The sequence below is a fragment of the Zalophus californianus genome, chromosome 17 (genome assembly GCF_009762305.2).
Source record: "Zalophus californianus isolate mZalCal1 chromosome 17, mZalCal1.pri.v2, whole genome shotgun sequence".
Lineage (NCBI taxonomy): Eukaryota > Metazoa > Chordata > Mammalia > Carnivora > Otariidae > Zalophus > Zalophus californianus.
In genome coordinates, this window is record NC_045611.1 from 57,456,560 (window position 1) to 57,469,520 (window position 12,961).

Here is a 12,961-nt window from a genome sequence, read left to right on the forward strand (position 1 = left end):
GTTTTATTTTTAAGTAATCTCTACACCCAATGTGGGGCTTGAACTCATGACCCCAAGATCAAGAGCCGCACGCTCCACCAACTGAGCCAGCTGGGCACCCCTATTTTTTATATATTTTATATTTTTTCCAAATAACTAATGAATAAAATATGTATGGAAAGATCACAGAAAAAATTGAGTTAGACTTCAAAGACTGTGCACTTGACAACCCCCTTGCCCTCGCACCCCCAAAAAAAGATCAATAGAAAAAGAAAAGGGGTAACCTTAAATTGATTTGTTTTGTCTAAAAAGAATAAGATGATAAACTAGTAAATCAAAATCTTGGCTCTTGGGGCAGCTGGGTGGCTCAGTCAGTTAAGCGTCTGCCTTCGGCTCAGGTCATGATCCCGGGGTCCTGGGATTGAGTCCTGCATCAGGCTCTCTGCTCAGCAGGGAGTCTGCTTCTTCATAGCCACACAAAACCTTGCTATGGTTCCTCATGCAATGGAATATTTTAGCTGACACACCAAAAATATCCCAAATAATATAATGAGCACCTACATGTCCACCACTGTCCAGCTGAAGAAAGAGAATGTTGCTACCGCAATTGCAACCTGCAGGGTACTTACCACACTCCAAATCTTTCCCCTCCCTCCCTGAAGTAACCACTGTCACTAAGGAGGTATCTGTTATTCATTAAAAAAAAAAAATGTATTTGTTACACACATATAAACACATAGCTGCTATAGAGGATCACCATGCATGTGGTTAAATGTTATATAAATAGTATGTCTGTGACCCTCTGCAGCTGGCTTTTGTCCTCACCAGCTCAACCCTGTGTTTGTGAGCTTCATCTGTGTCATTACATGGAGCTCAGGTTCTTTCCTTTGCAGAGATGTTGCATATTCTAGCCTATGAACCTGCCCTGTTCTATGGATCCATTCTTCTGATGACTGACACTTTATGTTTCTCCCATCTTGCGCTCTTACAAGCAGGGATGCAAAGAATATTCTCACACGGGCTGCCCTGGGCTAAGGGGCTCACTTTGGTGCTGCCATACGCTCCCCAAGGTGGTTCTATCTGGCATTGACCTTTTATTGTCAGTTTTTGAGTTCGTAGGCTCCTCTGAGAATCTGAAGAAAGCCACAGAGACTTGCACTGTCTAATACAGAAGCCACCACACGTGCGGCTCTTAAGCACTTAAAATGTGGCTGGTCCAAATTAAGAACTCCCATGAGTATAAAACAGACCACGGATTTCAAAGACTTATCATGAAAAAGAGAATGTAAACTCTCTCACTGATGATTTTTATATTAATTACATGATGCCATGATAATGTTTTGGATATACGGTCAATTGCATTATTCATGGATTTCGTATTTGCAAACTCGCCTACCCACGAAGTTTCCTGTAGTCCTCAAATCAACATCATGGCACTCTGGTGGGCATGCGCAGGGTGGCGAAAAATGTGAGCCCGCTGTGGTTGCACACAGGGACCCTCTGCCTCCTTTTTTTTTTTTTTAAAGATTTATTTATTTATTTGACAGAAAGAGATACAACGAGAGAGGGAACACAAGCAGGGGGAGAGGGAGAGGGAGAGGGAGAAGCAGGCTTCCCGGGGAGCAGGGAGCCCGATGCGGGGCTCCATCCCAGGACCCTGGGATCATGACCTGAGCGGAAGGCAGACGCTTAACGACTGAGCCCCCCAGGCGCCCCCCACCCCCCCGCCTCCTTGTTCCACCTGTCACCCTGTACAAAAGTGTCCTTCCGGCAGCCTGGCTAGTGCCGCATTTTTCGCAGTATTGTGCTTTTTTGTTGGTGACTTTGTGGTTGAAAGTGGCCCCCGAGCGCAAGAAGGTGTGATGTGTCTTACCGAGAAATATCTGTGTTAGGTAAGCTTCCTTCAAGCACGAGTTACGGAGCCGTGGGCCGTGAGTTCAGTGTGAGCGAGTCAACAGTGTATATTAAGTAAGGTGTCTTTAAACAGAACACACATGAAACAAGGTTATGTATTGACCGGTTAATGAGAATTCTGTGACAAAGGCTCATAGGAGCCCAAGCCCGTCCTTCCCCGAGGGACTGTGGTTCCGTATTCATTGATTCAGCATTCACTATGACTTTATAGACCATAACCACCATAGGTAAGAAGAATCAGTGTACTGAGCGACTGGAATGAGGAAGATACGCTGCATTGAACCAAATAAAGCATCAAAATTATTTTCACCTAGTTCCTTTTTTACTTTTGGAAAAATGGAAACACGATTTGGCAGACAGCATCGAGGGGGACTGACCCTGCTGGATCTCTCTAGAAGTCTAGAGACCACGGGTTAAGAATGACTGCCTCGCCCATGTCCACTGGGCTGCAGGTCAAGGTCCCTCACATATGTGGACCATAACCCCACCTTCCTCCTGGCCTCCGGTGTCTCTCCATAGAGTGTCCCACCCACCACCCCAAAAGCATCTAACACTCAGAGACAACACGTGTCCCTCTCCTCAATAGCCTCCCATGGCTCCCTATTACCCTTGGGATAGAGTCCAAGCTCCCCAGCCTGGCCTCTGAGCCCTTCTGGAGCTGATGCTCTCTCCGTCTTATCTGCCGCCCCGCCCTATCTCACCCGACACCCCAGTCACACGGAAGGACTCACAGTTCCCGGGAGCACACTGGGTTCTCTCTCCCTCTCCTCAGGAAATGTGTGTGAGACAAGACTGACGGATGGCCGGAGTGCATTTGTGATGGCTTTGTAAATCCCGCGTGATTAACGATAATTATAGCTAGCATTTACTGAACTCTGTGTATTACCAGCCCCTGTGCTAATCCTCACAGCAGCCGGGAAAGGTAGGTCCTATTATTAGCTCCGTTTTATAGTTGAAGGAAGGGAGACTTGCAGAGATTAAATCTCTTGCTCTGTGTCCCGCTAGGGGTCAACGGCACAGTAGGACATTTCACACACACCCTCCCCCAGCCTCTCCGGTGTGGGTGGACGTCTGCAGGGCAGGAGCTGGGGACAGATGTGTGTCAAGGTTGCTGACTTCTCTCGTTTCCATTCAAATTCAACACACATTTCCTGGGGCCCGTGAGTTGGAGCCGGTACCAGCAGATAGGTTCTGTCCCGGCTGGGGAGGAGTCTAGAAGGTGCCGTGCGCAAGGATGCAAGCAGTCATAAAACAGGTGTCACCTTTCTAATGGAGGTGACAAAGTGGAGTCCAGAGGGGACTCTGAAAGGGCTTGACAGGGATGACGGGTGGGGGAGAAAGAGGCCCCCAAGCAGAGGCTTGTCCTATCTGGGATTCAAGTTAAGACAGATTGGTGGAAGAACTCTGCAGTTACGGAGTGGATTGCCGGCTCTGGGGATAGAGAGAAGGCAATGCGAGCAACAGTTCCTGCCCGCAGAGGCCCATCTACAGAGACTGGAAGGGGGCGGGTGGTTGTCCAAGGCCTGGAGGGGATGGGGTGCTGCGGGGCGATGCGTCGGGGGGTCCTTTCTGGGGCGACAGGAGCATTCTAAAGTTCATCATGGTGACAGTCACACGGCTCTGCGACCACACCGAAGGTCAACGACTGGTACACTTTAAAGAGATGAATGGTGTGCTAGGAGAAGCCTATCTCCATAAAGCTATAAAAAAAGGTCCCCATTCTGGTGGCGCTGACATTCTAGCGAGGCTGCAGAGAACGTGACAGAGCGTTTAATACCCCCTCTGCCTGTGGATAACAGCGATTTTCAGCAAAAATCATGGAATAACCAGCAGCATTGTTTTCTTGGTTTGGGGGGGTTTCTTTTCTTTTCTTTTTTCTTTTTTCTTTTCTCTTCTCTTTCTTTTCCTTTTTCTTTTCTTTTCTTTCTTTCTTTCTTTCTTTCTTTCTTTCTTTCTTTCTTTCATAAACTTGAGTTTTTAGAGCAGTTTTAGGTTCACGGCAAAATTGAGAGGAAGATACAGAGATTTCCCATAGACTCCCTGCCCCCACTCATGCATGTCCCCCCTCCCCCATTATCAGCGTCCCCCACCAGAGGGTACGTTTGTCACAGTTGTCACGTTTGTCACAGTTGATGACCCACATTGACTCCATAATCACAGAAAGTCTATAGTTTACATTGGGGTTCGCTCTTGACATTGCCCACTGCACGGGCTTGAACGGATGTATAATGACATGTGTCCACCATTATAGTATCACACAGAGTAGCTTCACTGCCCTAAAAATCCTCTGTGCTCCCCAATTCATCTGTCCTCCCCTAACTCCTGGCAACCACTCACCGTGTTACTGTCTCCATAGCTTTACGTTTTCCAGAATGTCCTACATTTGGAATCATGTGGCATGTAGCGTTTTCAAATGGGCTGCTTTCACTTAATGATGTGCATTTAAGGCTCCTCCTTGCCTTTTCGTGACCCAATAGCTCATTCCTTTTTGGCGCCAAATAATATTCCATCGTCTTGCTTCCAAGTATCCTCCGTGTTCAGGGTTTTGTGTGCAGGAGAGATTTTCACTTATTTGCGTGAACACTAAGGGGCATAAGTGCTGGGTGTCTCTCACATTACAAAATGATTTTTAAGAGCCATCACTTGTCATTTTTTCTTATATCTATATATATATTTAGTTTGCAAACAATCAGAAATTGAAAAGAACACATTCCAATGTTAGAGATATCAGCTCAGCAAAGATTTCAGGTATAAGCTCAAACTTGCACTTCAGTAAAAACTGTTACATTGTGTGGCGGGTGCTCTGCTTCTCCATTTCGAACTTGATCTGCAAATACAAACTCCAAGGGTGACAGAGAAGGTCAGCACCCCAGTTTCTCAGGCTCTGTTTCTTTGTGTTTAGAATCACCGTGCCATCTATGTGTACTTCAAAACTACCATTTTAAACATAGTGGGGACGTGGAGTTCCACAGACGCTGAAGGCATGGGTTGCATCTGAAGTGAGCTCGGACAATCTGATCCTCAGGAACTTACTCTCAAAACGAATGTGGGTAGTGGAGTCTGCGGGCAGCGAGGTCAGCTGTAAACTGGGTTTCTCTCCATTGACTTGCATGTGCAATAGAGTGCTTCATGAAAGGATGGGGGAAGGAAGTAATAAAATGTGCTAATTATATACATGAATATATACACATTGTATAAATGTACATGTCCATATGTATTCTATATGTATATACACATACGTATATGTTTAATATATGTGTGCATATTTATTATATATTTAATATATAATATTTAATATTACATGGTAACACTGGCAGCAAATGTTTGGAACTTAGATCAATAAAACTGTTTCACAGGGAGGGGTTTCTTTTTTTTTTTAACGTATTTTTTAATTTAAATTCAATTAATTAACATATAGTGCGTTACCAGTTTCAGAGGTAGAGGTCAGTGATTCATCAGTTGCATATAACAGCCAGTGCTCATCCCACCGTGTGCTCTCCTTCATGCCCATCACCCAGTTACCCCATCCCCCCAACCCCCTCCCTTCTAGCAACTCTGTTTCCTAGAGTTAAGAGTCTCTCACGGTTTGTCTCCCTCTCTGATTTCGTCTTGTTTTATTTTTCAGGGAGGGGTGTGTGTCACTGACATTGGTTCTGATCGCGGGTGCATGACATCAGTGAAAAGTGGACCAAACATTTCGTTTGGTTTTCTTCTTGTTTCTATTTCCTCTATGGCCAACGCGCCCCTTATTGCCTGCATCTAGGGCAGGCTGCTTCCCTGTCGCCCCATCACACCACTGAGGGCGGATTCCACTGGATGGGCAGAAGTTAGGAAGTGGTTGAGCACGTGGAGACATAGGTCCCTGGAGTTTTGCCGGTGGGCGTGTAGGCTGGTGCAGCCTCTCAGTGAGCAAGGTGGGAGACTTGAGTGAAAGCAGGACCCCCATGTCTGAGGATTCCTTTTCTGGGTGTATTTGTCCCTGAGAGATTTTCCACAGAAGGCAATCTGGATGTGCTGACTACCATCCCCTCGTCCATCTGTCTCCTTTCTGTCTAGGTGACCCCTTCCGACTGCATCACCTGGGCTGCATCTGGCTTCTGTTTGGGTTCGGCCAATGGGAAGCATCGGCAGGTGATCAGAAGGCGGGAGCAGTGACAGTGACCCTGAGCAACTCATTTCACCTTTCTAAGTAAGCCTCAGTTTCCCCTTCTGTAAAGTGGCGGTGGGGTAGATTATAACCTCATTTATTTGTTGGACAGTTATTTGCTGTGAATCCAGTGTGTGTCAGGCAGGGTGCTGGGCACTGGGGACACAGGGACGAGCCACACAGGCACCTTTCTGTTCTAGTGAGGGGTGGTCGGAGGCCAATTTGTAAACGAAACACATTAGCAATGAGAAGAAAACAATGAGGATGGTGGCTTTATCCTCCCCCGAAAGATGTGTAAAGCTCTGAGAAATAATTCATCAGATGATTTAGCAAAAACAAAGTCTTTTTAAGCATCTACACTGTGCCAAGCAATACTCGAGGCTCTAGGAACCCAGTGACACCCAGGCAAGATTTGCACCCCGGCAGACTGCACGTGTGGATAGGGATGGTGCTATGGGTTACATTGTGCCCCCCACCAAAAAAGATATACCGAACCCCCAGTACCTCAGGATGTGACCTTTTTGGAAACAGTGTCACTGCAGATGAAATTAATTAAGAGGAGATCGCATTGGAGGAAGGTGGGTTCCTACATGATTCTCCCACAGGAAAGGGTGGAAAGATGGCCAGGTGAGGCCACCGGCGTATGAAGATGAAAGTGAAGGAAGTGAGGCATCTACAAGGCAAAGATGGAGGACAAACCCCCAGAAGCTAGGCAGAGGCAAGGAAGGCTTCCCCTGGGGGTTTCAGAGAGCGCATGGCCCTGAGATCTTCCACTTCTAACTTCCAGAACTGTGAGATGATACTGTTGTTTGAAGCCCCCTGGCTTGTGATACTTTGTTACAGCAGCCCCAGCAAACTAATACAGGTGGATGGGCATACTGGAAACAACCAAAGAAACCAACTTACTTTTGACAGCCAGCACCATGAAAGAAACAGAACAGATTACAGATCGCAGGTGTTTTCTGTGGGGTGTAACAAATGACTACAAACGCAGCAGCTTAGAAGAGCACCCCCTTATTAGCTCACAGTTTCTGTGAGTCAGAAGCCTACACAAGAATGTTGGGGTTCTCTGCTTCCGGAAGACTGAGAGATTCCCATTTCCTTGCTGCTTGTTGGGCAGAATCCACTCTGTTTTCAGAGGCTGCCTGCATCCCCTGGGGCGGGATCCTCTCCTCCTTCAAAGCTAGGAACAGAGAATCTCCCTCTTGTGGAATCCCCCTCAAGCTCCAGAAAGAGCCCTGTCCCTTTTAGGATGGGGGTCACCTGATTAGGCAAGGCCCACCAAAGATCCCCTCCCTAGCTTAAATCAACTGATTTGGAATCTTTTTTAAAAAATTGTATTGCAGTATAATTGACATAAAATATTGTATTCATCTCAGGTGCACAACGTAGTGATTTGACAATTGTATTCCTTTCACAATGCTCGCCTCGAGAAGTGTAGTCACCACCTGCCACCATAAAAGACTATTGCGGTATTACTGAATATCATTCCCCATGCTGTACTTTTTCATCTCTCTGACTTTCTTTTTTAAAGATTTATTTATTTGAGAGAGAGAAGAGGGAGTGCATGTGCACATGAACAGGGGGAGGAGCAAAAGGGGGAGGGAGAGAAAATCTTAAGCAGAGTCTGTGGTGAGTGCTCAGTCCCACGGCCCTGAGATGATGACCTGAGCTGAAATCAAGAGTCAGCCACTTAACGGACTGAGCCACCCAGGCGCCCCTCATCTCTTTTTTCTTATAGCTGGAAGTTTATACTTCTTAATCCCTTTTATCTTTTTTCCCCATCCGTTCACCCCCCTCCCCTCTGGCAACCACGTTTGTTCTCTGTCTTTATGAGTCTGTTTCTGTTTTGTTTGTTGTTTTTTACATTCCGCATATGAGTGAAATTGTATGGTATTTATCCTTCTCTGTCTGACTCACTTCACTTAGCATGATGCCCTCTTGCTCCATCCGTGTTGTCTGACTTGGAGTCCTAGTGCCGTGTGCAAAGTCCTTCCACAGCGGCTCCTAGACTGGCCCTGGGAGGAGGTGCATGGGCACCAGGGGAGCAGGAATCTTGGGATCCAGCTGAGAATTCTGCCTACAACAAAGGATTGATAGAGGTGGGGTGAGGTAGGGAGGGTCTCATAGAGGAGGCTTGAAGGGGCGGACAGGGGAGTCATTCCAGGCAGAGGAATTGCCCATCCAAGGCTGAGAGGAGGAAGCCTGGCGGGTGCTGGGAACCTGCAGCTAATGCGTGTGGCCTGCAGGTCCCCGAACATGGGGGTGATGGTGAAGAGTAGTTACAATTATTATCCTGATATTAGGAGCCTGGAGGTGGCCAGTCTGGAAGGACTCTCTTTCTCTCTCTGGCCCCCTTCTTCCAGTGACCTTGGGTGGGTCACTTCCCTCTCCGTGGCTGCATACCTGCCAGCAATGCCCCCCCCCCCTTGACACAAAGAGCCGATTCGGGAGGAGGGCAGAATGTGGGCAAAGCCCCTGCGGTGGGAAAGGAGGGTGGCTGGGGCTTGAGCAGCTGGGTGAGTGGCAGCAAATATTTATGCAGCACAGGTCTGTGCCAGGCACAGTGCTGGGTGTGGTGAGATAAGAGGCCCAGGAGGCAGCGGGGCTTGGCCTCTGAGGCTGAATTCCAAACCACCCCCCAGGAGGCCTGGAGCGGCCAAGCCGGCGGGAGGCGTAGCTCCACCTTGACGTCCCTGGATGTCCCCGGATGTCCCCTTGGCGCCTCAGAGCCCCTCTGGAAAGGGAGGGTGTCCGGCTCCCGATTCACACGCTCAATTCCCTAGTTCATCTGGATCAAGTCTCAAATTACTCCTTCCCAGAAGCCCTCCGGGACCACATAACTGAAGTCACAGCACCCGCCAGAAGCCCCTGCTTCTCCGTTAGCATTATTCTCTCTTGATGGCACCTGACTTTAAAACAGGTGGGCTTCGGGGCGCCTGGGTGGCTCAGTTGCTTAAGCTACTGCCTTCAGCTCAGGTCATGATCCTAGGGTCCCAGGATCGAGTCCCGCATTGGCTCCCTACTCAGCGGGGAGTCTGCCTTTCCCTCTGACCCTCCCCCCTCTCATGCTCTCTCTCGCAAATAAATAAATAAAATCTTAAAAAAAAATAAAACAGGTGGGCTTCAATGAAATAAATAATGTTGTAGGGGACTATAATATGCATTTACATGAGATAAATCCCATCCTATGGGACTATCACCCAAAGTACAAAAGAAACAAGAAGCTTAAATAAATATGTGATATCTTGTTACGATATGCATGCTGCAGTGTTTAGGGGTGATGTGACCTAATAGTTGCAAATTGTTTTGAAATGAATTTCTTTTTTTTAAAAAGATTTTATTTATTTATTTGAGAGAGAGAGAATGAGAGATAAAGAGCATGAGAGGGAAGAGGGTCAGAGGGAGAGGCAGACTCCCTGCCGAGCAGGGAGCCCGATGTGGGACTCGATCCCGGGACTCCAGGATCATGACCTGAGCCGAAGGCAGTCGCTTAACTGACTGAGCCGCCCAGGCGCCCTGAAATGAATTTCTTTAAAGATATATGGGAACTGTCTGCAATTTCCACTCAATTTTTCTCTGAACGTAAAACTTCTCAAAAAAGGAAAGTTGATTAATTTTTTTAAAGATGAGTGGTGGACAGGCTGATGGATGGGTAAATGAAAAGATAGACGGATAGACAGGTCCATTATGAACAAATAGAGCAAAATGCTCACTGTAGACTCTAAGGGCTGAGGATACACATTTAGTGTCGAATTCTTTCCATTTGCTATGTGTTTTAAAATTTTCAAATGTTGGGGCACCTGGCTGGCTCAGTCAGTTAAGCGCCTGCCTTCAGCTCAGGTCAGGATCCCGGGGTCCTGGGATGGAGCCCCTCCTTGGGCTTCCTGCTCCGCGGGGAGTCTGCTTCTCCCTCTCCCTCTGCCCCTCCCCCCGCTTGTGCTCGCTCACTCTCTCTCTCTCTCTCCCCCCCAATAAATCAAATCTTTAGAAATGTTTTTTTCAAATGTTAAAAGGAAAAAGGGAAGTGACATCGTGCCAGAGACTCTCTTCTCATCTCATATGGAGTAGAAATCAGAGTCCTTTCGAGTCCCTGTGGGATCTGGACTCCCATGTTCTCCCTAATCCCCTCCCCCTTGCTCCCTCCTTGTCTCTTTCTCCCTCCAGTCCTAGTGGCCTCTGTGCTTCCTGAACACACCAGTCACATTCCCACCTAGAGCCTTTGCATCAGCTGTGCCCTCCCCGGGACACGTCCCCGTGCACGCATCCCCCCTTAAGATGTTTTATATATAGGTTACCTGCCTACTATGGTTTCCTGTCGGCCTCCTGCCGGTAGAATGGAAACCCTATGCGGGCAGGGATTTGTGTCCATTTCATCAACCAGAGGGCGATTGGCACCTCTGACAGTGCCCAGCACATAGTGAGGCTCAGTAAGTACTTGTGGAATCAGTGTTCTGAGTTTGTCTATCTGTGTCTCCTGCCAAAGTGTAACCTGATCTATTTGTCCTCTGATGTTTTTCCCACATCCAGAATAGTGCTTTGCACATAGCCAACAGCTCGGTAGTTTTAGGATGAAGGAAGGAGGGGAGGGAGGGAGGGAGGGAGGGAGGAAGGAAGGAAGGAAGGAAGGAAGGAAGGAAGGAAGGAAGGAAGGATGGAAGGAAGGAAGGAAGGAAGGAAGGAATAACAGGGTAAGAATGAATCTTTGCATGAGGCTTAAGAGCACAGGCTTTAGAATCACAATGCCCAGAGACATACCCAGATCTACTTACCAGCCAGGAGATCTTGGGCTTCCTTCTCCTGAAAATGGAGCCCCCATGGGGAACCCTCACCCTCACATATCCCTGATGGGACTGTAAATGGTACAGCCACTTTGGGAAACAGTCTGGCAGTTTCTTAAAGAGTGTATCATGAGCTTCTCACAAAGCCTAACAATTCTGCTCCCGAGAATCTGCCCAAGAGAATAAAATCTGTGTCCACAAGCGTGTTCATAGCAGCACTATTTACAACAGCCAAAGAGCAGACCCAGCCTAGAGGTCCACCAACAGATGAGTGGATAAACTGAACACAGTCTATCCATACAATGGAATGTTACTCAGCCATAAAAAGGGATGAAGTGCTCATAAAACTTACAACGTGGATGAGCCTTAAAGACAGCGTGTGGAGTGAAAGAAGCCAGACACGGAAGGTGACATATTGTATGATGCATTTATAGGAACTGTCCAGAAGAGGCAAATCTGTCGAGACAGAAAATACATCAGTGGTTGCCTGGAGCTGGGGGTGCGGATGGGAAGTGACTATTCGTGGGCACAAGAGATCTTTGGGGTGGACGTGTCGTAACATTTGCTTTGGGTGATAGTTGCACAATCCTATAAAGTCACTAAAAGGCACTGAGTACCTTTAAAATGAGTGAATTCTATGGTATGCAAATGATATCTCAAGCTGTTTAAGAGAAACAAATGCAGCCCAGGATAGCATCTATCAATTGATCTTGTTGGGAAGAATAGGTGAGCTAATCCATGCAATGCCTTTAGAAGGAGCCATAGGCTAAGTACTCAAGAAATGTGTTTTGTGGGGCGCCTGGGTGGCTCGGATGGTTGGACGTCTGCCTTCGGCTCAGGTCATGATCTCCAGGTCCTGGGATTGAGCCTCGCCTTCGGCTCCCTGCTCAGCGGAGAGTTTGCTTCTCCCTCTCCCTCTGCCTCTTCTCCTCCTCATGTTCTCTCTCTCTCCCCGCCCCCGTATCTGTCTGTCTCAAATGAATAAATAAAAATCTTTAAAAAATGTGTTTTGTATGATTAAGAACATGTGGTTGAGGTCATATATGTAAAATGCTCAGCACAGGGCAAGACAAGCTACGAGGTTTGATTCATGAACACCAGCACCGCTTCTTCACAATAATAGCGACCCTTTGGGTGTTTTGTCATGTCTTGTGTCTGTCCCACATGTCTAGGGCTCAGTCTTCCGTCTGCAAAATGGGAGAACTGGGCTCTATCCTTAGGGACCTTTTCTCACCCTAAGTTCTGTGTTTTGTTCTAGGAACGTTTCTCTCCGGATGCAGTGGATCCTCAAGGCAGAGTAAGCCTGTGGGGAAGAGGGCAGGTGGTGGGCAAAGCCCAGGAAGGGTGGGGCATGATGCCTCAGGGCTTGGAGACTGGGATGCAGGCAAAGAGGGGGCTAATCCTAAGCATTAGATTAGCCTGGCTAAGGGAGTGCAGGCTATGGAGTTGGTCCAGCCTGGGCTCAAATTCCAGGTCGCCAATTCCTAGCTATGAGACTTTGGACAAGGGACCCCCTCTCTGAGTGCTGTCTTGCCCTTAGAAAGTGATGAGGATGTTTTCTAATCCCCAGTGGGGTGGTGAGGGTTCCCTGAGATCAGTTTTATACCAGCCTGGGAAAATAATCATAACAAAGCAACAACAGCAACGACCTCCTCACAGGGTGCCAACCCGTTTTCAGCCCTCCCCACAAAGCACCTCATTGAATACAAAGAGTTCAATTCATGGTAGTGATTTCCAAACTAGGACAAATAACTTAACTTTAATCCTGTTTGCTCCTTCTGTAAATTGGGCTATATAATCCCTTCCCTCAATGAGTTGAATCAATGAGATTGAGCTGAAAAGGTGTCTGGCCATGGTAGGTGCTGGCTAAATGGTGGCCCATGTTTGGATATGGTAATAGGGAGCCACTGAAGGTAGCTTTGACATCATGAAAGCACACCCCAGCTCCCCACACCTGAGGCTGTTATGGGATCTAGTTTGTTGAAGAACTGGTCTCATTTGGAAACCCTAATTTATTTGTGCCAATATTTGATTATTGTCCACGTCCTCTGCTGGTCTGTAAGCTCCACGAGGGCTGGTGCTCAGGTGGTCTCACTCATCACTCCATCCCCTACATCCAGCCCTGGATGATACAGCGATA

General features: G+C 47.6%; 1 protein-coding gene across 1 annotated transcript in view; it reads left to right on the forward strand.

The window, feature by feature from the left end:
* The first annotated feature begins 2,658 nt into the window (after positions 1 to 2,658).
* The window catches only part of ZNF524 (zinc finger protein 524), a 29,779-nt gene continuing 19,476 nt past the window's right edge, over positions 2,659 to 12,961 (forward strand). Inside the window, exons 1-4 of the transcript XR_003524142.2 lie at positions 2,659 to 2,815; positions 4,796 to 4,967; positions 5,950 to 6,082; positions 12,080 to 12,118. The gene's annotated coding sequence lies outside the window, so the exon portion shown is untranslated. The remainder of the gene's footprint in view (positions 2,816 to 4,795; positions 4,968 to 5,949; positions 6,083 to 12,079; positions 12,119 to 12,961) is intronic.